Source organism: Neodiprion pinetum, chromosome 2, assembly GCF_021155775.2.
Source record: "Neodiprion pinetum isolate iyNeoPine1 chromosome 2, iyNeoPine1.2, whole genome shotgun sequence".
Classification (NCBI taxonomy): domain Eukaryota; kingdom Metazoa; phylum Arthropoda; class Insecta; order Hymenoptera; family Diprionidae; genus Neodiprion; species Neodiprion pinetum.
Window position 1 is genome coordinate 39,773,092 of NC_060233.1, and position 23,972 is coordinate 39,797,063.

The 23,972-nt window shown below is 41.9% G+C and overlaps 1 protein-coding gene and 1 long non-coding RNA gene across 5 annotated transcripts in view; both read right to left on the minus strand.

The window, feature by feature from the left end:
- Positions 1-23,972, minus strand: part of Stg-1 (stargazin related protein STG-1) — a 78,804-nt gene that overhangs the window by 52,932 nt on the left and 1,900 nt on the right. For 2 of the 4 annotated variants that reach the window (XM_046610793.2, XM_046610790.2), the window contains exon 1: positions 20,523-21,472. The exons of 1 other annotated variant lie outside the window; for it this stretch is intronic. The gene's annotated coding sequence lies outside the window, so the exon portion shown is untranslated. Of the gene's footprint in view, positions 1-20,522; positions 21,473-23,972 lie in introns of those variants that run through there. One more of the 4 variants, XM_046610792.2, reaches the window with a different exon arrangement.
- On the minus strand, positions 7,956-9,110 carry LOC138190437 (uncharacterized). Its single transcript, XR_011176384.1, has 2 exons — positions 8,868-9,110; positions 7,956-8,217 (listed from the first exon to the last, which is right to left on the minus strand). It is a non-coding gene; the product is annotated as an uncharacterized lncRNA (long non-coding RNA).

Genomic DNA, 23,972 nt, shown 5'->3' on the forward strand with positions numbered 1-23,972 from the left:
TAAGATAAAGCACGATCTTGGCGAACAAACGTTGTTCGAAGAAGAGTAAAAATGTGCGACAAAAATTTTTGGCAAGTCACATTACGTGTTGTATAATTGTTTTATTTGTTGAACATAATATGATGTGTGTTAAATTCAGTGGATAAAAAGAAAGAAAGAAAAAAGACAGTCTACTCTACATTCCGACAATGATTTGTCTTTGGGAAAAATATCAGAAGTTAATTTCAATCAATCGAATTGCAGAATTATCAGCATCGATTTTGTTCACTACGTTAGATACTTTCAGAGTATTTCTCTGATTCTTAGTAGATAACTGATACCAGACGATCTAGTTTTAGGTCTAGAAATATTCTTCCCCCGTTGTTTTAAATCGCGTAATTACATCTCGCGTAGGTACAACGCTTGTTATGCAGCTCGGTGCCTATTATTACAGTAGGAAGCGAAGCGAAGCTGCAAGCAGACGCGATTGCATCAGATACAGGTGGTTGCGCACCCGGCTTCTTTACGGTTAGTGTAGGTGCTGGAAACTAGGGTAGTACTTCATCGAAATTACTGCAACGTCGAGTCACGTACTGCAACTGCCGGATGAATAGCAACCGTGCACACGTGTAAACGTGTGGGCGAAGCATGTCTGAAAACCGAATTAGTCGCCTTACACGTAACAAGTTGTATTATAGTTACGACGAAGTTTTTACCTGATGGCACGTGAAACGGGAGAAAATAGTGGACAGCAATTTTACCCTTGGATTAATTTAATCACTCTACTACGTGCACTGTGTTTCTGACTGAAAAATTGTTGGATAAACCTCGGCTCGTTGGCGCATTACTCGGGAGAACTTAAATACCTGGATCGCGTTTGCGTTACCTGCAGCTTACGAACATTCGCTGAACGCGCCTCGTTGCGCGGATTTAATTTCTTCAATTGCAAAATCTATGACTGATAATATATCGCGTGATTTATTTATGCAACCGTCTCTTGGCGTAATGGCCTATATTCCCGGTATCGCGGGGCCGATATTCGACGAATGATAAAGCCAATAGTTTTATTGCCCGATCATATCCACGCTCCATTTGGCAACCAACTATACAAGGATCAGAAGCCATAAAAAAAAGGTCTTGCGTTTCGGGGATACGATAAACAGTCGGAATCGCTTTCTCGCTAATGCCGATCGCATATCCGTCCGGATTCGCGATCATTCGTCTCTCTGCGCATGGCCGATAATGGCTTGCGCGCAAATTTCAATCGTGTTATCCTTACACGATAAGAAAAAAAGCAATCTCCAATTCATCCCCTCAGCGAACCTAGATAGTGCAATTAAGCTTGAAGGCGCTGATTCCGATTCCAAATTGAGACGTCGGTTCGAGTCGAAGTCACCGTCCATGCATGCACTGCTCGCGAATCGTGTACGTAGAGCAAGTCCTGCGTGAAATTGGGGATCCTCAGCGCGGTTCGGCAAACATTCCACTGACTCTGAGGGACGCCGTCTCGGTTGACTCTCGGTTGGCAATTGTAAATACGGGCATAACCGAGTCTGTGACACGAATAAGACCGGAGCCGTAAATCAGCGGATGGTTGTCCTCATTACGAATCGAGCTTTTGCACCCTGCAGCCAAACCCGGGAGCGAATAAAGCTCTGCAGCGTACAGCGCTCGGGCTTTTACCGTTTGCCCAACCAAGTGTGGCAGTCGAGACGTGTCGCTCCGCGTCTTGTCGACGATGAGACTCGCGGCTAGAGCTTTCGAAGCCGGCAACAGCTCGACGGGCTTAAAAAATTGCTCCGCTGATTCCGGGGCGAAAATACCGGCTCGCAGTCACCTCGGCGGTGAGATTAGAAGGCGTGTGCTGCGATTTAGCAAATGATAATATTTACCCGTCAACCGAGCGACAGAGAGGGAGAAAGAGAAAGGGCCGGGAGAAAGGGATTCGTTGACACCGTGACGGGGGTGAATTTGTCGAGCTACAAACAATGGACCGGGCGCGAAGAGGAAGAGAGAGAAGGGTGGAAAAAGGGATGGAGGAAAGTAGCGAGAGCCGTCGCGACGGGGGTTGGGAATAATAAAGGAGAGCCGAAGGAGGGGAAATGAAAAAAATAAAGGGAAGAAAGTTCCGTTTTCCAACTTGACAAAGCTCGCTCGTAAACGGAAACTCTATAATCCGGGAAAATAATTTCTTTTAATCTTAATAAACGGAAGTTTTTGCAGGTAAATACAAGCGCGACGGAAGAAGGATGAACAGTCGCGGATTTGACGCGTCTGCATTTTTATGGTCAGGGTTGCGCTACTCGCAGAAATATATTTCATGTAAAGATATATAGGGAAAGGGCGGGAAGGGAGGAGGGGGGCGTAACGTGGATGAATCAGCGGCTGGAAAAAAGCAACGCACTTGAACCGAACCTCGAACCGAGGAACTCGAAACTTCCCCAACTTTCGGCTCCCTTGCCCTACACGCGAGTTTCTGCAAAATTGATAATTCTCGAACTTTTCCTTTCGCGCTCCTCGAAAGATCCCGAGTGTGGTCATAATTTATTTTTTCCCGGGGCTCGCTTTATTAAATCACAAATTAAGGAAAATCTCCGGTCTATAAAATATCGACGTTCGATTTTCCAACATTTCGAGATTTGTTCTGTAATTTCATGTTTTTTACGTCGACGACCGTTTGTTGGAAGCGTGGCTGATATAAGGCATGGTTGAATCTTACGATGACGACGAATTGAAACATTGTCCTTTGGAAAACGGTCGAATCTGGGAGCTCACGTTGAGAATATTTACGGATAAGGTGCGCACGGATCGCGGAAGCACGAAGGCAAAAAAGGCTTAAGGTAGGAAAAATAAAATGAATAATTCAGGGTAACGGTTGAAGTCTGTCTGCATCGTGCTTATACAGCCGGGTTTGCTGTCGCGCGAAATGGCTCGACCATGAATTGCAAAATATTGCTGTTTATATTCAGAAATTCAGAATGGTCCTTTATACGCCGCATCCGAGAACGCGAAACAGAAAAGTATTGCCCGAGAGTTGAAAGAGTGGCGGGGACAGATATAAACCCTTGGCGCAGGCTCCCGTGGCGGCATTTGGCATTTTAATAAATTGAAATTCAACAGGAAATCACGTAGCAGCGCAAAAGCAGCTTTTCCGCCTCGCGAATCAAGTCGAAAGAGGAAGGAAAAAAGAAGCATGCCACGCAAAGAATAGAACCCAAAGAGCGAGCAAACAAGCAGGTTTAAAAGAGAAATCGCGAAAAACCAACACGGTGAGGATCTTTCTGAAATCTTTTCGGAATCGGCTTATTAAAAGCCAAGTCCGAAAGCCAAGCTCGTTTCCTGCAAGCTCCTGCTCTGATTGATTATAACATCAAAAGCTACATTTTACATAATTAATTTATCGGCAGTACATATAGCGTTGACTATTAGGGTCATTTTTTAGAGAAAAAACAATTGATTATTACAAGGTTAAAAGTACACCGGTTTTCCAATTTAGCTTCACAAGACGTGTTGTTCTTTTCCGAAAAGATGCCATTTTCCCTTGGAAGTCGGGATTTCCAAAGTATCATCTATTTACCACCTTTGATGAGGATTGAAAAAAATACATTCACATTTTGTGCTCAAGTCATTGGCCACATAGATTTAATTAACTAACTAATTATGTAAGATGTTGTTTTTGATGTTGTCAAATAGTAAACAAATTGAGTATGAATTTTCCCAAAACCTCTAGATCTATATCTAACAGTGCGAGAAAAAGAAAACTGATATTTAAATTCTATACAAGGGACTATTTATATATTGGCTGACGCTAAAACAGGGGTAAAACATTCGGAGAAACGTTATCAAATGTTATCCTACAGTAGTAGGCATTCCAGGTAAGCGTTAGCCAACACAAGTGCTTCGAAGTCCGTGCTCAAAGCCAACACGGCGCCTGCTTGAGAATAATAAAAAAAATTCTTTCAAAGGAGGTGCTAATAATGCATGAATTGCTCAATAATAATATCTTAGCAAATATAATTTTTATTGCATGTATTCGTGAAGAAATTCAATATATAATGTATTTAGTACTCAATGAATAATGACTTCCCGTTTTACCGAACGTGTTATCAATCTGTCTTATTATTAATGTGACTTGTTATTTATAACGTGTACTATTATTTCTGCCGTTAACAGGTAATGCATCGAGACGCCAAACAAACTTTACAAAACGCGTTAGCTAGCGTTAAAAAAAAAAAAAATGCAGGCAGAGCAAGCAAATCGTTACTGATCGTAATCACGAGGGTTGGGATGCAAAAATTTGCAAATGATGCGTTAGCTAACGCTCCAACGGCCCCCAAGCATAACCAGTGACCGCAACACCTTGCTCTCCGGAATTTTCCTTCGAAATTCGCGTTGCGAATTATTGTACGGCAAATTCGAAAGCCGGTGCTCAGAGAAGGAGCGCAAAGCCATCGATTCCCGGTTAGCTCGTGGCTATTTTGGTGAGAGGCGTCCTGTAAAAGGCGAAAGATGTATGACCCCGCGACAAAAGTGGATTCGGTTAACCGGGCGAAAGCAGCAGCTAAGGTGAAAGGGCTGGGCGACGAACCGGGCGTCGTGGAAACGAGGTCTGAGGGGTTCTGGGTGGCTGGGTCGTGTCAGACGGGCCCTTCGGCGTGCCCGCGCTGTGACCAAGGGTTGATTCAAATGAACGTAACAAGGATGGATGGCCAAACTACCTCTAATTACGGTATAAGTTAACCCCCGTATCGCCCTGCAGAGACGCGCGCCATTCCAAAGCGCTAGTTAACCAAGTTCTCTACCCCTTCGCCCTTCTCTCCGCGGCCTCCAGCCGCACCAATGTTCGCGCTCAAGCTCGAATCTACGCCTTTGTATACCTATCCCGTCGATGAGAAATCGCCGTCTACAGCCGCAAGCTCAACGCCGTTGCCTAGGCCATTTTTCACGAAAGCACAGTTCGAAAAGTAGAGACGAAGAATTAAAAATTGTACGATTAGGTATAGCGACGTGTAGTTCGGGTCAATTGGAAATTTATTTACAAGGATCGAAATTTAATTTAGACATTTTTTGTAGAATTTGATCAGCGTCATTGATGTACAGATTATATTCGAGGTGATATTGAAACGAAGAACGAACGACGAGATGAAAGCTAAACAATTTTTCGTAATCAGTGATATTTTATCGACAATATTCTTACGTCCTCGATATTCTCTGCCCTTAGATATCGCATATATTCTAAATTGTTTTATATATATATTGTTACAAAGGGTGAAATCACCCGTTTTACCCCCTCTTTAATGATCTAGTAGTCAGCATAGATAAAAGACGTTTATAAACCTCTTATGTCTTTAAAAAGAATAAGGTTGCTGCGCCAACCGATATTATTGTAAAAACAGTCTTGTTTCAGACTTTAAACAAGAAACACGTATATTGCATTAAAAGCATTTATCACGATATTTTTGTTCACGCCTTTGATTTGATAATAAGTAAACTCGCGGATCCATATTTTATTAACGTAACGCCTAAATCGTTACAATATATATTTTTTCTTGATATCATGCAATTTTGTTTCGAGAGTGAATGCAGAAAAAAAAAACACGTCGCGAAGAAGCATCAACAATTGTCGCGCGTACATTTATCGGGATTTCCGAGATCGGAAAAATATATAAAGAAACCCATAGACAAGTCGAGGAGCCACTTCTTCAGGGGGAATTCAAGGAAGGGGGAATTTATCGGATCCATTTATTTGGGAGCAAAATAGCTGAACGAGTCGTGGCTAGGTGACGTCATCGCCGTTAACTTCCAGCGCGAAGCACGCGGTCTTCCCGCAGAATCTCGTAGCTTCTGCAGCTATAAATCTGTGCGAGCGATTTGAGGCTGCCCGGCGCGTTGATCGCGCAAAATGATTAGAAAAGCATCGGAAATCACTCAGCTCTGTTAGCTGGATAAATAAGGTTGGACTGGAATCGGTGGCAGGCTTTAGAAAAGAGCTTCTCGGGGTGAGGAGAGAAAAGTTTTTTCCACATACAACACGGCGGGAAACAACGGCTGCGATTCAACGGCTCGGACGATCTAGCTTATTGTAGTCTGTAAGCTGGTGAAATTCCCCCCTCCCCCCCCTCCCGAACTTCAGGCAAGTCGTAAAGTTCTAATTGACGAGTTGCGAGGGGATTTATAAGAGACGTTTTAGGGCTTGGTGAAAGCCGTCGTTAAACCTTGACTGTCGCAACCTCGCCGTTCCGCCACCTTGCAGCCACCCTCCGGGCTTTGAGCTGCATTCCCAACCGACTGATCGTTATTTGCCTTAACCCGGGACTTAAGACCCCTCGTTAATGTTACTCTGCACGAGCGACGAAAGGAAACAACGCGTCGTTCGATAATCCCTTCCGCGATCCGAGCGCATTAGCCAAAACCATTCTCCTCCGGTTTTCGCGTCAAAATCGGGCCGTGAGATCCGTCACACCTTTTCCGGATGCAGAAGAGGCTCGTCTCTCGAAACGGTTCGCGTTACGCGCAGATGGGCTTGAAAGTTTCCTTTTAAAATTTGCGAAAATGATGGAAGGCGCGGCGGGCGATCGTTTTATAAAGATCGCAACGTGCGCGGGTTTGAGAACAATGAAAATACGCGAAAATGGAAAAACAAACGGTTCGCCCTTCGGCACGAACGAATCTCAACCGAGGGCCGCGTAATGACGATAATCGGGATGCTTGCGAGTATTCCGAGCTTGAGTAACGATTTCCAAAGTCAATTTTTTACCCTCTCAGATGATTCGTTGAGTGTGAAAAATGTTTTTCATCCTTTTGTTTCTCCGTATTGTAGATTATACGCAGCTGCTGCACACCTCTTACAGCGAGGCTCTGCTCTCTCTGCTCTCAATTTTGTCTCAGGCTTGTCGAAAAAAAATCTCAGGTTTGTCGAAAAAACGAACAAATTATAACCAAACATTTCTCGCCGCACGGAAGTGAAGAAAACTTTTCCAGCCAGCGTTCTTTTTTACCGGGAGCGTTATTACTCACGCAATGGCTGAACAACTGCGGGAATTTCTCGCCAATTGTAAACGATGAAGGCATAATAATAACGAGGTGCTCCGGATTCGCCTCCCTGTCGGGAAATACGTCGGTCGAACAAAAAGGAATAAAGAAAGTATTCATTCCGACCTGTTTCCGAGTTTCAACAATATTCGGTGAATGATTTCATCGTCTCCGGTAGATCTGCGAACGCAAGAAACGATGTCATAATCGTCAGCTTCCGCGTTCCACGAGTGCAAAATGTAAGTTCCAGTTCCTAAGAGTTGCTCCGATTTCGATTCGAACTAGAATTAGCGAAACGTAGACCAAGATGCGTGATTAGGGATGATCTTTCCCGCATTTCTATCTCCCAAGTGCTCTGTGAAAGTGGACGCGATGAATTGCGAGAAATCCATTACCAAGATTGCATCAAAAAGCAGTTCCGTAGATATTGTCGAAGGCGATTGGTGATCGCTGGTCTGCCCGTCGCCTTCGGCACTTACCCTGACAAAGGGACGACCCTCCGCCACCCTCTTCGCCCGAATGTCCTCGGAAACCGCTACTTTGAGTGCATAATATGTGTAATGTACTCGTATTTCGTACGGAGATATGGACAGCACTACTGCCTGACACAGGGGCGTGAATGCGAATGTTACTCATCCTACTTTTTACTCTCGCTTTTTTCTTTTCTCAATTAGAATAAGTTGGATGAATTATGACGGCAAGCGAATGGAGCCGATCTTTAAAGCTCTATTGTAACGAATATATGATTGCTTATAGCAAAGTGAAACCAATAACTGCATACTTGTCTAATTAGTTGGTCTAATAGGCGTTGAAAGAGTTAACGGCAGGTTCTAACGTAAAAGAATACATCGGATGAATTTTTTTGAAGACTGTCAACAAGATATGTTTTATTAAAACAATGGGAGAAGGAAAGATGGGTGATGGAGGTTGCACCCTTGGGCCCATTATCTGGTATTCTACTTATTCTAACTTATTCTATTTATTTACAAATATTTTCCCGAGCAGATAACCGTTCTGGGTTTTTTTTTTTAACTAATGCGCCCGGAAGAACCGAGTTTGCCGAGCCTAGCGAATGATTTCGACTCGCGGTCCGAATTTTTAATGGTAATCACTTGATGATCACTTTCATTTTCGCTAATTTTTCCAGCCGTGTTCAACTTAACAGTGTTTCTGTCAACTCCGTGTGCGACAATTCCAGACGTGGACCTATCGAAAACATGCCAGATTGTAAATCGAATATACAAGAAAATAAAATCTGAGTATCAGGTTTATGAGTAGGCGCATGATTTCTGTAAAGGACTATTTGGTGATGAAATTGGACGCGGTAATTGCCGATGAAAAAAGCAAAGTATTGCACCAAAAACTTGCTTTTGTAGAAGTAAATAATTCACTAAGTAGAAAAAAAAAAAATAATAATAAAAAAAGTGGACAGTGAAGAATGAAAAGGTTGAAAATAAAGATTTTCTTTGCAATAAAGGGAAACTAATATCACTATTCTAATGCTTAAAGATCAGTAGTTTACAGTACTTCGGTAATCATTGTCCAGAACCAGTGGAATGGTCAATTGATAAAGAATTTTTGAAAATATTCTAATTTGCTAATTAGATGTGCCGGAAGAAAAAAAATTTTTTTTTTAGGTTGCAAACATGAACGTGTTGCGGAATTTGGTTTGATTTTAGTTGAGATTGGTTAATTGAATTAATTATTGTAAGTATCGCAAATTTTCGAGTAGAACTCCATCAGCGTTATTTGGTATAAATGACCTTTTCAACGTTTAGCAGCATTTGTATAATTTTTTTTAAATAACCCAACGGTTACATTTACGTGTAATGCGGTGAAAATAGTCTGTTTCTTACTTGTCATCATCCCGTTTGATGGCCGTAAACTCAGGTTCGTTTTGGGTAGATTCCAAGATCGGCCGCTTCGAAATTTGTACGACCGGTGGAACGTCTGGCTGGAGTTGCAACTGAATTTCACCTCTATTTTCCTCGTACCAATTTGGTACTATCGGCGGGAAGCCAAGTGCCGATGAAACAGGCTTGACCAAGAAGAATCAACGTTACTGGCGACGTCATTTTGACCTCGTAAGAAATGCACGCAAAAATTGTAGTGAGAACGAAATGCGGAGCGTACGAGTATTTATACTCGAAAAAATATTGATGTTGACATCGAAATCCGTCAACGGGTCAAACTGTCACTCGATTACGATAATGCGTGATTATATTTGGCTGTGCCAAAAATCGCCCGGTAAAACCGTTTGGGTAAACAGATAATGACTAAATATAGATTCAATTATAAAAATTTTCCTCAATTTTAACAACATTGTGCAAGTTTTCAAAGAAATCTTTAAGCTTTCCAAGTAAAGTGTAAAAAAACATACCGAATACTTAAAATTTATCTCACCGTTTAACGTATCACTCCAGTGATCCCGAAAACTTGCAGCAAGTGTTTTAGTCACTGAATCGTTCCACTTTATTACTTAATCTACGCTTTATTGTTAGTCATTTCAAGATTGACTTCAATTCCTCTGATTCACGATTTGGTGTGATTTCGACTTTCATACCAGTGAATTGAATTAGAGTACAGGGACCTACTCTTTTTTCCGAGGTTTTGGCTTCAAATCCAGACAACTTAATCAAATCGAATAGTAGGTGAAAATTTGTCTATGTAAATTCCTATAAAGAATACTGAAATATAGCATTTATGATCAAGTCAACTGTTGAGCAAACTGTAAATGATTTTCAACAACTGTAATTTTCTGGTTTTTATCAGAGAAGTATACATTAATTTCTCAGGAAAATTCAAACTTTCATTACAACTGCAAAAGATTTTAGGTAGGATATTGATTTTCACTAAAATTGCCAAGCTGTGCATACTCAATTTACGATAGTTGAATTTTGTCTAAAGATGACGAATGATTTCCATTGAAATTTTATCAAAAATCCTGAATTTTCGTAAAACTGTATCGTTTCTCCGAAAAATTACACATCAACCAAGGAACTTGGTGCTCGAGAAGAATTTCATGGGGTATATTCGATTGCTGCCTGAAACGCTCTCGTTCGTCACGCACACGTGGAATAATAACAAGGTAACGGATATCCGGTCAAAGAACAGCGACTTGGCTCGAAAGCAGCCTAACTCGAGTCAACCTAGGCCAACCTGAGCCGGATTGTACGATGTTCGAGTTTGAAAGTGGAGAGAAGGTGGATCCGAGGCGGTAAATCCCCAGGAGTGGAGGCCCTCGGCTCAACGTGACTAAAGTCGACTCGAGATCGCGTGGGGAAAGTCTCGCGAGTTATCCGTGTCTTACGGATGCTTAGATACGGCGGTGTAGATACAGCATGATCAATTCTGTGGAAAAGTCTCGGCCCGGAGGGTGAGCAATATGCACACCCGATCACCCATACGAAGACGCCTTGGTACAGATGTGTATGTATAAGATGCCTCCGGCGCTTGCCGAACTCATAAAAAGCTCTTGACTTTTATGCCGAGCGGGCGACGAGGATGCTCCGAGTCTGACGAAAGATGTATAAGATATTGGCGAGAAAAAGTGCGATAAGAAAGGGGGGTGCATACAAAGGAGATCAAACATTTGGACGGGAAACGAATACGAGGTGCAGGAAAAGCGCCTCGCTTATATACATATACACCTTTGTGTGTGTAAGAGGGAAATGAAAGGGGGAAAGGTAGAAACAGGCGAGAAAAGAAATGAATGGAAAGGCGGAAAGGGAGGGGAGAAAGGACCCCAGTCGTCACGGGGACACGGGAAAGAAAGAGATATATTGTTTTTCAAATGGGTTTATATTTGGAACAGATTGGGGTGAATCTTCGCTCCTTGTCGAAATCGCGCCGCTTTAATTACCTCGAGTCAATATTAGGCGAGGAGATTGTACTTTTACTTATTTATTTATGTTCTTTCTTCTTCTTTCAAGTATTCTCGCCTGCTGATCGTCAACCGCGATTCATCCGCGTGTCAGTCCTCACGGGGTGAAGCAATGTTGTTGTGTATTTTCTTTTCTTTTTTCATTACCGATATTCAGTATCGTTTCCGAAGAGATTTTCGACCTATCTGCACGACTCGTCGGTGGAAAATCGATGTGCTTCTCAGGTTTCCGAAAGGAGAACAACGCCCCTTCGTCACTTTGTCATTTGCCTTCTAACTCCAATTAGTATCATTGTTCCTAGTCGCATTGTTTACCGTCTTTACATAATAAGCTTCGGGATACCTTGAGGCAATTAAACTATTTATACCCCGATAAACTCCGCGGATTTCAATATCAAATTTTTATTCAGGAATGTTATTGGCTTGTTCTGGTTACTAATAAGATTGCACGGTTTCGGCGCGAAAAATCGTTCCTCCACGTCTTAGAATTAGAGACGGTGACAAAACGAGATTTATCCGCACGACTAACGGGCTGCCAAAATTATGCTTTTTATAAAGTTGGTTCGCCGTTCGTCCGACGAAAGCAGCTAAGATATAATTTTCAACACACGAATAACTACGTGAAAGTAGTTGCTACGAATCGATTCGGTGACAAATAGTCTTTTGGCTGTAAAAGTTGCAAATGAATGTCGAAGCTGGCTCAAAGCTTTTTTTGCAAAAAATTTTACGGATTTGGGAAACGCTAGAATTGACTGTCACATATATCTACTATACCGTATATCCTATGTGCATACTTTTTTTCAGAGTAAAAGTAATTTCAGGATAAAAAATCGTCATCGCCTGCAGGGAATTGCGTATGAGGAAATTGCAGCGATGAAAGGGATTTCCGTCAATTGAAATTGAAAATATCCAGAAATATTTCGACAAACAGAATAAGTGTGTATAAAATCATAAAATTCTTTCACAAAACTTGGGATAGTTAATTTATGGTGAAATCCACCACGCTATGTCAAAAGCAAGACTATGAATTCATTTTTCCAGTACCAGAATTGATCCGCAAGTGATAGAAATCTAAGACAGAAGATAAGCAAACCTGTAAAACCAATTGCAAGGAAATCTCGGCCCCACGAGGAGAAAATTTAATCAAACTCACGGTAATGAGACTAGAAAAAAAAGGAAGTCAAGAAGCCAAAACAAAGGGTTAAATTAGCGTGATTTTTGCGGGATATAAGATTACCGCTAAGGAGATTGCGGCGCGAGGTAGAAAATATTTCCCTCTTTCAAATCACGTCCATGAATATTCCTAGAAAACAAGTTTTCCCTCGGGCGAAGCTTGCAGAGCAAGAAGTGGTCACCCGCAACATACTCGCGGTGATTCCTGGTTCGTTAGAGCCACTCAACGAGCCTCTCTACGTCGACACGAAATCGTGATATCAGATACACGTTATACCCGTCCGACCACAGCTTGTGGATTGTTGTTAGAGAACTTGGCCCTCGATTTTACGCCGCATCTCCATCGCTTCGCACCCCTAGAAGTCTATAACGATCATCCGTAAATTTCCCTCCGTTGTCTCTGTCCCGCGATAATTTCGCGATCCTCTTGAAGTTCCTCAGTGAACATGCTTGACGCGAATTATTGCAAAATATGTCGTCGTAAAAGGAACTGGCTGCAACTTTATCGCAAATCGCGTCATCGTCCCGACAAAAAGTGAGCCAAATTAGATTTGCGCGGGGTTGTTTTGGGTAAGGGGGTGAAATATGAGCGCGGAAGATCAAGATACGCAAGATTGCCGAGGTTGTAATCGACGTTGTCGATTCGGTTCTCTCTCTCTTCACCCTCAACTGCAGCAACGCCAGGGTCCAGACATGGCTGCTACTGTTTTTGGCTCATTTCTACCCCGCGGGATCAATACGGAGTTATTGAGATCACGCGAGCGCCGAGAAACGATGATGAAGAATGTACGTCTGTCTACGTGGATCTTAATGGCTCTGCGGTTATTGAGTTCATGCGATGGAATGGAAGTCACGAGCGAAATTGTATTTAATGTCAAGCTCGCTCGACTTCGCTTAAGTCAAAAAATCTGTGATTAAAGTTGAGGAAATGTTGTCGTTTTGAAGTTGGAAAGCTCCAGTTTTGCTTCCGTTTAACTATTCAGTACACTTCTAGAGTCGTAATCGTTCAGGATAATTGTTATCTGACTTTCGTTACACTGCCAAGAGCTTTATAGCCAACTTCTATAATAATTTGATTCCTTCGAACTGCCGATTGCGAAACGTTGAATTCGATCTTTGTACCTAATCGGGTGGAGGCTGAATCGACGACCCTAACGATGCGGTCTCTCGCCTGTATTGTTGTTTCCAATTGATTGTTACCAGCTACCCGACATCTTGTGATAATACCGATAATTTCAGGCGACCCTTCAATATAAGCGTGAAAAGCTCCGAGTCAAGCCATAGCTTTTTTCAAGGGCCCTTCTTTCGAGGGTAATTTTACCGTAATTTTGGTAGGCTTCGAAAATTCAATTTTCGCCGCCTCTTTGTCGTCAAATAATTCGCACGGTGTAATACGCGCTACGTATTTCCGGCATGCTGCTACACAGGCGCGCCTTTTATGGGAATCGTATTGCCTCTGGCAAAATCTCAAAGCGAAAATTCGCCGAGTCACATATTCTCCTAATTGCTTCGACGCCGATAGCTTTTGGTGTGTATAAAGCATCTCTACTGGATTTCTGTGCATTCGCCATCTCTTTCCTCAGTATCGCAGACGAGCAAGTTCTAACTCGAATTCTCACGCTCGTGCATTCCCAGTGACAGATGTCTTCGCAAGTTTAATGAATGCTGCGACGAAACTTCATGCAATGGATATCATAGCCGTCTATTGAGGCAATCTAAGGTAACGGTATAAGTGCTGCAATTAGCCGTAGTCATTTACTGCAGCGGTAGAATTAGTGCGTGAAAAAGTTGATCGGAATACATGAAAATTGACGTTAATAGAATTCGACGTGAGATTTTCATTTCACGAGTATACGTGTGAATGAATTCTTTCAGTACGTACCAACTTTGTCTTCCAGCAGGAAGATTTATTTTCTAAACTTTAAATATTGCGTAATTTACAACAATTGCAATTCTTCAAGTATAACAGTGTCCGTTATTTCCGGAGAGGCAATCGGCTGTAGTCACCTTTCTCTGATTCATGCTGACACTGAGATCCTGCGTTCTTTGATTTCTACCGCTGTCACAGCCAACCCCAATTAAATCTTTCGCAAGCTACCGAAAGGAAGTTCATAAAACTGCTAATCGTCATAAAACGTGTGACTTCGACGCGTGAACGTGGCAGAAAATCCGAGGCAATTAGGCGCAATGTTTTGCGAAAGCCTACAAGTTTCCCTAATTTCTGTAAGTCGTGTGTCGAGTTGGGGTGAAAGAAGGTGGCGAAGCCCTGGGGAGTCAAAGCTTTGCCGTGCGACTGTTTTCCTTGAATAGTCATACCAGGCAATTGGCTGCCTCTTTGAAACGGTTAAAGTGACAACAAGAGCGGCATATTATGCGCGTATTGAGCTTGCGGGTGAATTGTTGCAGAGCTTGCAGCTAAGAGGGTGCTTTTGTGCTCCGTAGACGCGGTGCCACGTGTATTCGAACGGAACGGAACAACCGTTGCAGGATCCGCAGATGGTGTTGTGGATTTTCACGGATTTAAGCCTATTGCGTGGATTCCAAGGGACTTCCAACGACGCGTCAGGATTACCATCGCGCTGCTCTTCGCGCATCCTTGTCGGATGCTAAAAGACAAAAGCGCGAAGCTCGCGCCATTCCCTTTCCCCCAGGCTGAGCTCCGTCGTTCCTCATAAAATTTCAGACTTGGTCCGAGTTTCGCGAGGTGGAAAGGAATTAAGGCCGTTCTTTGCGGTGTGGTTTATTATTCATCTTATTCCTCCTTTTCTCTCTCTAATCTCACCGGACAGTTTTCACGAGAAAGACTTTTTTCTGAGGTGGGTTTTCAGGAATAATACGACGCCTCGTCTTTTCGCATTTATTTTTCCTGCTTTTAGTTGGGGCGTCAAAAGAAAGCTTGCACCGGGCTTTTCATGCTCGCGAGTATCTTCAGCACCGGAATATACACGCGTGTTCAGTTGCCGCGGAAAAATATCGCGCCTAACGATCTCCTCCGAGTTTTTCGATACTTCATTAATTATTTCGAAACGTTGAAATTATTCACTCCGGTGTACCAACACCAACGCTTTTCCGCGCTTCCTTTCGTCGCTGCGCGTATCCGAGTTCTAGAAATGTGTAATCTGGATAAACGTACCACTTTCATCTCGTTTTGCTAATTTACATCCGTACTCCAGAAGCTTCTACATTAAATATATACATTTCAACCAAGATGCATTATACAATCTTAGCACAGTGCACTTGCAATTAAACGTGCCTCCTGTAAACTTAACGCGCTTGTCAAACTTCGGGTGCAGCTATAATCGTGTAGCTTTGACCATGATCGTTGGGAGATTTCTGTACTCAATGCATCAGGCTTCCGTAAACTAGTTCTTAAGAAAGCCGAGATACGCTATTTCGTATGAATATGGAAACTGCGGTTGCATAATGAGACCGAAAACCAATTCTAACCACGGGACTGTTCGAACGTAATAAAAAGCGAAGACTGAATGCTTGTCGCGAAAATTAGCTGCTGTAAAAGATGAAGAAATACAAGAAAATAAAACTCGTCCAAAGTCCGGAACCACCGAGGCAAATTAGGGGCTGGTTACTGCTCTCATAAATCTTGAGTAACGGACTCTTTCGATGTATACCTTGTCAAGCCAGCTGGAATTTCATTAAATTGAATTTAATTCTTAACAATACTCTTCAGGGAATCGTCATTTTTAAACACAAGCACTTGAGAATACGAATTCTAAGGATTCAAAACCGATGCTCCAAAGAGTAAAAGACGAAAATCGCTTTCTTTTCAATGTGAAAAATTCGTTAACTTTCTCATTCGCATGAGTAAATAGAAGTATAACAGATGCTCAGCCCTGGTATGTAATTATTTTTCTGGAACTCGCGTGTATAGCTAAAGCCAAATTGATGGATTTTGATCGATGATGATCAGTGGAGTATATAACATTATTTTATTTTCTGGATCGCGGATTATCGAAGCTACGAGACTACCTTAAGCCAGAAGACACGAATTCAAAAATGCGGGGTACGGGAATTTAAATAAGAGATACCGAATAATTTTTTCCTTCGTCTTCAGCACAGCACAGCCTGATTTCCATACACGTCAAAATAAAAATGAAAAAGAAATTGCTCCTGAATCTAATATACCATGGCATTGAAATTTGCATTCTCAAGATTTACTCGTGCGTAAATGTGCGAAAGAGCATACAGAACGTCGAGCTCGGACGTTGTAATTTTCAATATTTCACACACGACTGTACATAGGCACATAATACATATTAGTTCCTCTGTATTTTCAATAAACCTTACGATTTCGTTCCCCAAGAATTTTTAATAAAATTTTCAAATTATACGGCGCCGTTAGAAACGGAGAAGATCGGAGTGGGAAGTAGAAGCGAACAATTCCCTTCTAATTAGAGACGACCACTTTACTCGGAGGATTCCTAATCAGCCTATATTCGTCTTTCCAACTTCGCCCAGAATTTTTATACTCCCGAACAACTCTTCCGTACCGAGTCGTTCGTTACGCGGTACTTGGGAATTCCGGAAAAAGTTCTTGCGAAACTTGTTGCTACTGCACCGGGTAAGACACTGACAATCGCAGTTTACCAGCTGGGGTCCGAGCTTTTGAATTGTTGCGATAGCCACTTGGCTAAAAATAATTGAACACGACTCGATCGAATCGGAAAAAATTAATTAAGTATTTCGTATTATTTTAAAACGGCGCGTATTAAACGAAAATTGCATAAATTTCATCGTATAGTCTAAATAGCGAAAAGGTATTTAAATGATTTATAGTATCATTAAAAATATTTCACAATTTCAGGTGAAAGAATTCAATCATTTTTCACTTATTGTATGAAATCGGTACTTGGTAAGACAATAACAATAATAATCTATACTTTAATCGCATAAATTGATATCGTATCGCGTCGTTCATGGGAGTAAAAAACAAAAACCTATTGTGAGAAAAAATAATCGATTGTACTCGATAAATTTGGAATTTGGTCATTTTTATTTTGAAATCCCACCGCAGTGCATTTCATACCGCCGATACTTAGCCAACGGTCCGTTCTTACAAAAAGCGGAGAGAATCTCAGGCTCGTCTTCGTTTCCGCAAGCTCGATGAAAGGCAGTTCCGAACCGATTTTGAATTACAGAGCCACTGCACACGGGCGGCGATTCAAGCGGCGACAAATTGCCTCGGGGATTTTATTCGTGACCAGAAATCGAGATCTCGGTCGAAAATATGTATAGATATAGGATATATGAAGGATAATATCAGGATCCTCTATCATCCCTCCGTCTCCGCGGCGATCGACGCCAATTATCGTGTAGCTTCCTCCCGACATCCCTGCAGCTCTCCAGGAATCCTCCCCCACTATTATCGAATCTGTTATAACCGACGTGCGAAATTCCGTTTCGGAGCATATTTCGTTTCCGATCAATCGGCGGACGCGATTTGTACTTTTATTTATTTTTTTTAAATTCGATGATTTTCACGTGCGTCAAGTTCTCACCGTCAGCTTGGCTTTCGGTTCTTCTTTTCTCCACCCTTCTTTCCGGCGAGAAATGCACAAGCTTTTTCCGCATTCTCGAGAGGAGGAGGAAGAAAACCGCTCGAGATACCAAACAAAACAAAAAAGGAAACGAAACGAAACGAAAGCAAGAAAAAAAGCTGCGCCGGTCGGACTGTCGCCGTTTATCTGGCGGGCATTAATCTTCATTATTCTGGGGAACAGGACGCCTCTCCTTCTTCCTTGGCGGTGGATGCTCACCACGCGTCTCGACGTCTGCAGTCTAATACGTGCGTCGTAAGGCTATCGCATCGCCACCCTCCCTGTAAACCAACAGCAACCCCTATCAGTTTCGCCACCCTCCGAGTTGCGACGGCTCTTGCATTGTGTCTAGCAAGTATCGCGGCGTGTTCTGCGAAATGTGTCGTTACATCCTGGACGCAATATCACTACATTGCCTTGCGGCGCGAGTGCATTATTACGAGCAAACTTCGCGCGAATAAGCGATCGCCGGAATAACTCCCAATTTTTTTCCTCGCGCTTATCCGAAGTAATTCTCTGTATAATAATATAGTAAGATCACTACTTGAATAATAAAAGTAACGGTACACTTATACCTAAGTTCCTCGTTTTTTTCATGCTATATGAAATTCGGATGCGCAATGTATCAAAAGTGGAATAATTTTAGGGCGGAATGCAAATTATTATACGGTTTGTAGACCGAGACGGGGCCCAATTTATGATCAAAGAGGGACCGCGTCGCGTGATGAATACCCCCGATATCTCTTGAGAAATATATTTCGCGAAGCATTTTTTACCTACTTCGTCTTTTCATTTTTGTTTCTCATTCTCAATTTTCTTTTTCTTTCTTCACTATTCGCTTTCCCTCTCTTCTTCTTCTTGTTTTACGTTATTTTACTCACTTCACTTTCCATTTTCATCTCGCTCGTTGCGTGTATATTTATCGGGTAATACGGTGTATACATACCCAATGAACCTACCTCAGACATTCGCGACATATTTTATCATCTCCGTGATGCGTAAGGTAGGTACACCCCAACTCGTAAGACTCTCTTACCCTCCCTTCAACGACCGAACTTATTTATGTAGATACGCGCCATTGCGGCCCTGAGAGAGAGAAGGAGAGAGGGGTGGGAATGTTCGAATAAACACTTTATTGCTGATTATTTAGTCGGGATAATTTCTTCCCCTGACTACAATTGAAACGCTCTTCGTTATTTGGTCACCATTCGGAATCACTAGTCCAACATTGATGCGTTAGAAAATATTGTTAAATTCATTTTTCAATTCAGCAATATATGCAAAGCGAATGGTTCGTGAGAGCGGTTTTGATTTTTGATGCGTGAAATCGGTAAATCAGAGGCTGACGTAAAAATAAAAAATGCGAACATTCACCCTAACAAATGTATGCAAGATTATTGTAGTTGCGATTGTTATTTGCTATCATTTACTCTTTTCCCCGTAGCATCATGAAATTTCCATGGGTCGGTTGTACCCAGATATGTTGTACGGAATTTGAATAGTGGATTGGTACAGGTACATACATACTCTCACAACAGCATATGGGATATAGTTATTCCGTAGCTATCCGATAAATCACAACTATTTCCCAGTTTTATAACGTGTATCTCTGCTTTTGCAACAATCTGCAACGCTATGCATCAATCGGTGAAAAGCAATAAATTGTCAATCTCAATTCAAGCAAATTAAAGTCCCCCCCCTCCCCTACCCTCCCTGTAAATCTCATACGGTAATAAAACTCAATTATTTTCAGTATTTATAAATATTTTTTTTCGTCCTTTCATTTAAAACCACACGTTCCGATAACTCGTTGATGTTTTTTTCTGCAGCATGTTATACATATGTATTTTTAATTAAATTTTGCAGGATCATTTTCATATGGATGAACAAACAAAAATGACGGTTAAATCGAGAAAGAAGATCCGAACTTTGATCAAAGCATATTTCAATTTTATTTTCATTTCTAACGTTTTACACTCGCCGATGCCTCGAACGAGCTTGGTTTCGAATTTCTCGCGGTTGACATGATTTTACTGTTTTTAACGCACGCTCGATTCGGTCAGTCCTTCGGGTCCAATGATCCGGCTAAATAATTCAACATTGCATTCTCACCATTTCAGTGTAATTGCAAATATTGTTTTCCACCTGCCCGAGTCTTTATTAACCGTTACCAAAAGCTCGTATACAGTTTCCACTCAATGTATGTTACACGTACTCATAGCGCTGTGCACAATGGCCATGCAGAATGCACATGCAAGCTCGACTTCAATAATCGACGAGATTTTGTACCAATTTTAAAACTTCCACGACGATTTCTTTCCCTCGGTGTAGTTGAATTACCATGTTTTCGTTCATGATTAGCGAAGTGAAAGAGTATCAAGTTCGATTTATGCAAATTTAATCCATGAGCTTGCGACAAATTTACTAAAATTTTTGAATATTCATTTACTTTCATATTCGTAGATATTCGTGATTGATTTTTTTTTCCTCAAATACGCGTAAGGATATCTCTTGATAAAGTGACAACACGAACCATTTTTATTTGTGTCTTTTTATGTACAGAATATTCAATCGTGACATGCGTGAAAAAAGTATTCATAAATTCATGCAAGCTTTTTCCTCGATGCGGCATGTCAAAAAATCTGAAATTCAGATCCTCCCGAAGCACTGAGTCATTGACAAACGACATTAGCATGTGCGCGGCGCTTTCTCTTTCCTGTGCATTGGCAAACCGTTCCAAATACAGATGTTCCGATTAAAATAATACAGAAATATCGGATTTAAATTACCGGAGTGAAATATTTTTGTCACACACCTCATCCTCGACAAAATTTTTTGAAACGGCGCCAAATTGCATGGTTACACCGAGTCTCGTATCTCCATGTAATCCAAGTACCTACCTACTTTAATTGAAGGTCCTTTCTCGGTGCTGCAGGCACGATCCTTGCGTTGTTACACGAGGCGGCATATTATCGCAAACATTATTTATGAACATCACTTTTGACAGTGATGGAAATGAGGTTTCGTTGCTTTATTTTCCTTGCCTTCTTAATATCATTTCTCCCTCAAACGCCATAAGTGCCTGTCTTGCAGACGTTAACGGTAAATATTTAATAAATAATATAAAATGCTCAGTGACGATTCAAAAGAACGATAATTTCACAATAGATTATTCACCGGTTGCTAATTACAGTCTTCCACGTTTCTTTGTTTATTCATTTCAGCTTAGCCTGGCTTTGATTTGTTTACTCTATCGACAAACATTCAATCTTCTGCACGTTATCTCGTTTATTTAGTTTCTTCAACCTATAAACAACCGTTAATTTAAACTAGTCCAATTTATTACCAACTGCCACACGATGTTTTCACGCTCCTCATATTTCCGGACGTTTAAACCGAACCACCCCACGTTATATTTCCAGCCCCCAATTGATCACGCAAACATTGACACACGTGTGCAGGTACCAACTTTGACTTATAGTACAATCCATCACCGGTCCTGATTTCATTAAATTTTTTAACCTCTCCTCTCCTCCCTTATTTACATCCTCCTTGGTCTCTGTTTTAAGGCTTAGTTGCAATCCCGGTAAAATTTCTTTCACTCTAACGCACGTTACAAGAACATCGGGTTACAGTTTCGACGGATCCGGGTGAAATCGAAAAAAGGTAATTCTTGACGAGGCTCGATTCTCTCGCGCTCCACGTTTCTCAGCTCGGCAAAACTCCACGAGATCCTCGATCGCGAGGGTGAGCAACCGGGCCGAAGCAGAAGGTCCGACTACCGGTCGACGCCCGACGTCCTACTGTCCCGAACTCCTCTCTTCCCTCACTTTCCTCCGCGTCCTCATCCTCCCTCATCGTTTCCGTCCCTCTTCGAATCGGCGCAAGCGCCAAACCGCCCTTGCCCATCGCCGCGTTAAGAAGGAAGGGGTTCGCCCCGAGGGTGAGTTTTCTCCGTTACCGTTCTGCATATCTACTCGTCGCTGCCAAGCTGCCGATCTGCAGGTGCCTGCAGCCCTGATCCACTTCCCCGGATATTTCTTGCCGCGAATCGCACGCGTTCGCATGAAGCTTATCGCGAAACCGCGATTAAACCGGGATAAAGGGAGCGAATTTCACGGCTTCGAATCATCCCCGAAAATTGAAGAAATTCCCATCATTTTTTAAACGTCTTGTGAGAAAATTGATCCTTTCAATCGGTAAAACAAATCACCTTTCTGCTGGTCGGTTTTTACGTTTTGGTTCTTATGTTAGCTCGACGGTTAATTTCTCTGCGTTTTTTTCGAAGCTGCGTTTAATTTTGAGAATGTAAAGGAATGAATTGTCAGATGCTAGAGACCGTGAAAGAATGGAATAGTGTTTTTGTCTGAGCGTTAGTCTGGCTCATATTCGCCGCGCAACTTCCTGCAGTGCAAATTAAATATTCAAACACATGCTAGCCAAGGTTGCAGGCTTCGGGTTTCACGCCGATTGGTAATTTGGAATAAGATTGTAATTTAAAAAATGGAATAAATATAATTGAAAATTTTCTAGCGCCGCCTTCCAGGCTCCGTCACGCTTAATAAGATTAAGAATGAAATGAAATTGTCGGGTTATTCTTGAGAATCCGAGAAGCCCGATCATGTCCGATATCTGTATTCAATATTCGCCGACTTAACGCGTTATGCATATACCTAGTCTTCATAGTGATTCTATTCGAATGATCAAGCCGGCTTTAATCCCTTCCTCGTGGAATTATCCTCCGCAGTAAAGAAAGAGCAATGAAAGATTTTTACTGCATCAAGAAATACCATGGATATATAAAAATTTTACTGGATATCAAGGACTTCTCGGATTCAGAATTCATACAATCCCTTTATTCGTTACTATTCAGTCGGAAGTTCGCTAAGAAATGATGAAGTCGCCCTTGTTATAATGAAACATTTTTATCGGAAGCTTAAACTGATAACTGATAAGTATCTTCTAGCATTGTCTATCTAAGTTTCCTCTTTGTTTTTCCGTTGTCATTTTCAAACTTCACACTATTTATCTCTAATTCTGGGTTCTGAGTAATCAGACTATGAAGATTAGTTGGAGGTTAGCCAAAAAGCGCGACTTTCCATTAATTTTGTTTATTCAAGATAGTCGTACGCTGAGTATTTGTCAAATTTATCGTATTCGTTAGCTATGAAAACCTCTTCAAAAATTCAAAAATCGGGAATGCTAAAATTATAAGCAAAAGTGTAGACACAACGATGGTTCAACATCGATAGCCTCAAAACTCTAATCTATTAACCTGTCGAAGATAGTCTTTTAAATAAAATGGACCATCGCGTGAACTTAAAACTAAACAAACCTACTGGATTTTCAATAATTTTGAAACGATTTAAAACGAAGCACAAAAACGAGTGTAAACGTTTTCGTTTATAACACGTGCATCTTCTATTTTGAGAGATCCACGACTACCGCGTAAAAAAATTTAATCAAAAGTATGGATCACTGGCCTACAACCAACTTCCTTGATAGAAAAATCGCCATGCCGATATTTAACAGTCTTTCCCATCGTAAAATTCTACTAACAATAAAATTCTCTTCATCGGAGTTTCGCGAGGCGGTTACACCATGCCCTGAATATTTCCAACTCCGTAGGTCCGAAATCGGTCGGGTTGCATTAGGTTGATGGAAGGGGTGGAGGTTGCCGAATAAGTGCGGGTCGTTCGGGTCAGCTGGGTTGGTTACCAGGGTGGCAATTGGCAGCACGGATCGCGAGGGGTCGCGTTCACGTTTGTTATTTACAAGATTGGAGTCCACTTCCACCCGCTACGTGAGACCCCTTCGCCATACAGCACACCGGCGCTTCCTGCAGCCCGGCCCGCAGCCCGATTCTGCCGACTAGGTGGTTCCCGATGAAATTAACACTTCGGCACCCTTCCCTAGGCCATGCGGACCATGCGGCATAAGCCCCGAATGTCCACCAACACCACCGATTTTCGTACAACCACACCTGCACGTACATTCTTACTGATCCATGCGATGAAAACCTTTCCCACCTTTTTCCTTACGCTAACAATTTTCCATTTCCATCCCCCACCCCCGAAAGTTCTCGATTTTATTACGTTTCGAAGATTGCTCGTTGCTCTCCAAGCTGGATTTTGGAAAAACTATATTTCGTACACGGCAATGTTACGTCATTTTTGGACTTCCGGTTTTTGATGAAACACATGATCCTGGTTGTGATTCGCTTTTATTTTGTACGTATACCGTAGGAATAGCTCAGGCCCGAGTTTGATAAGGATTACAACATTTTCAGTTCCATTTGTCCAACGGTGAGCCAGCTATACGTGTAAATCTCAATTTCGGACGGAATTGAT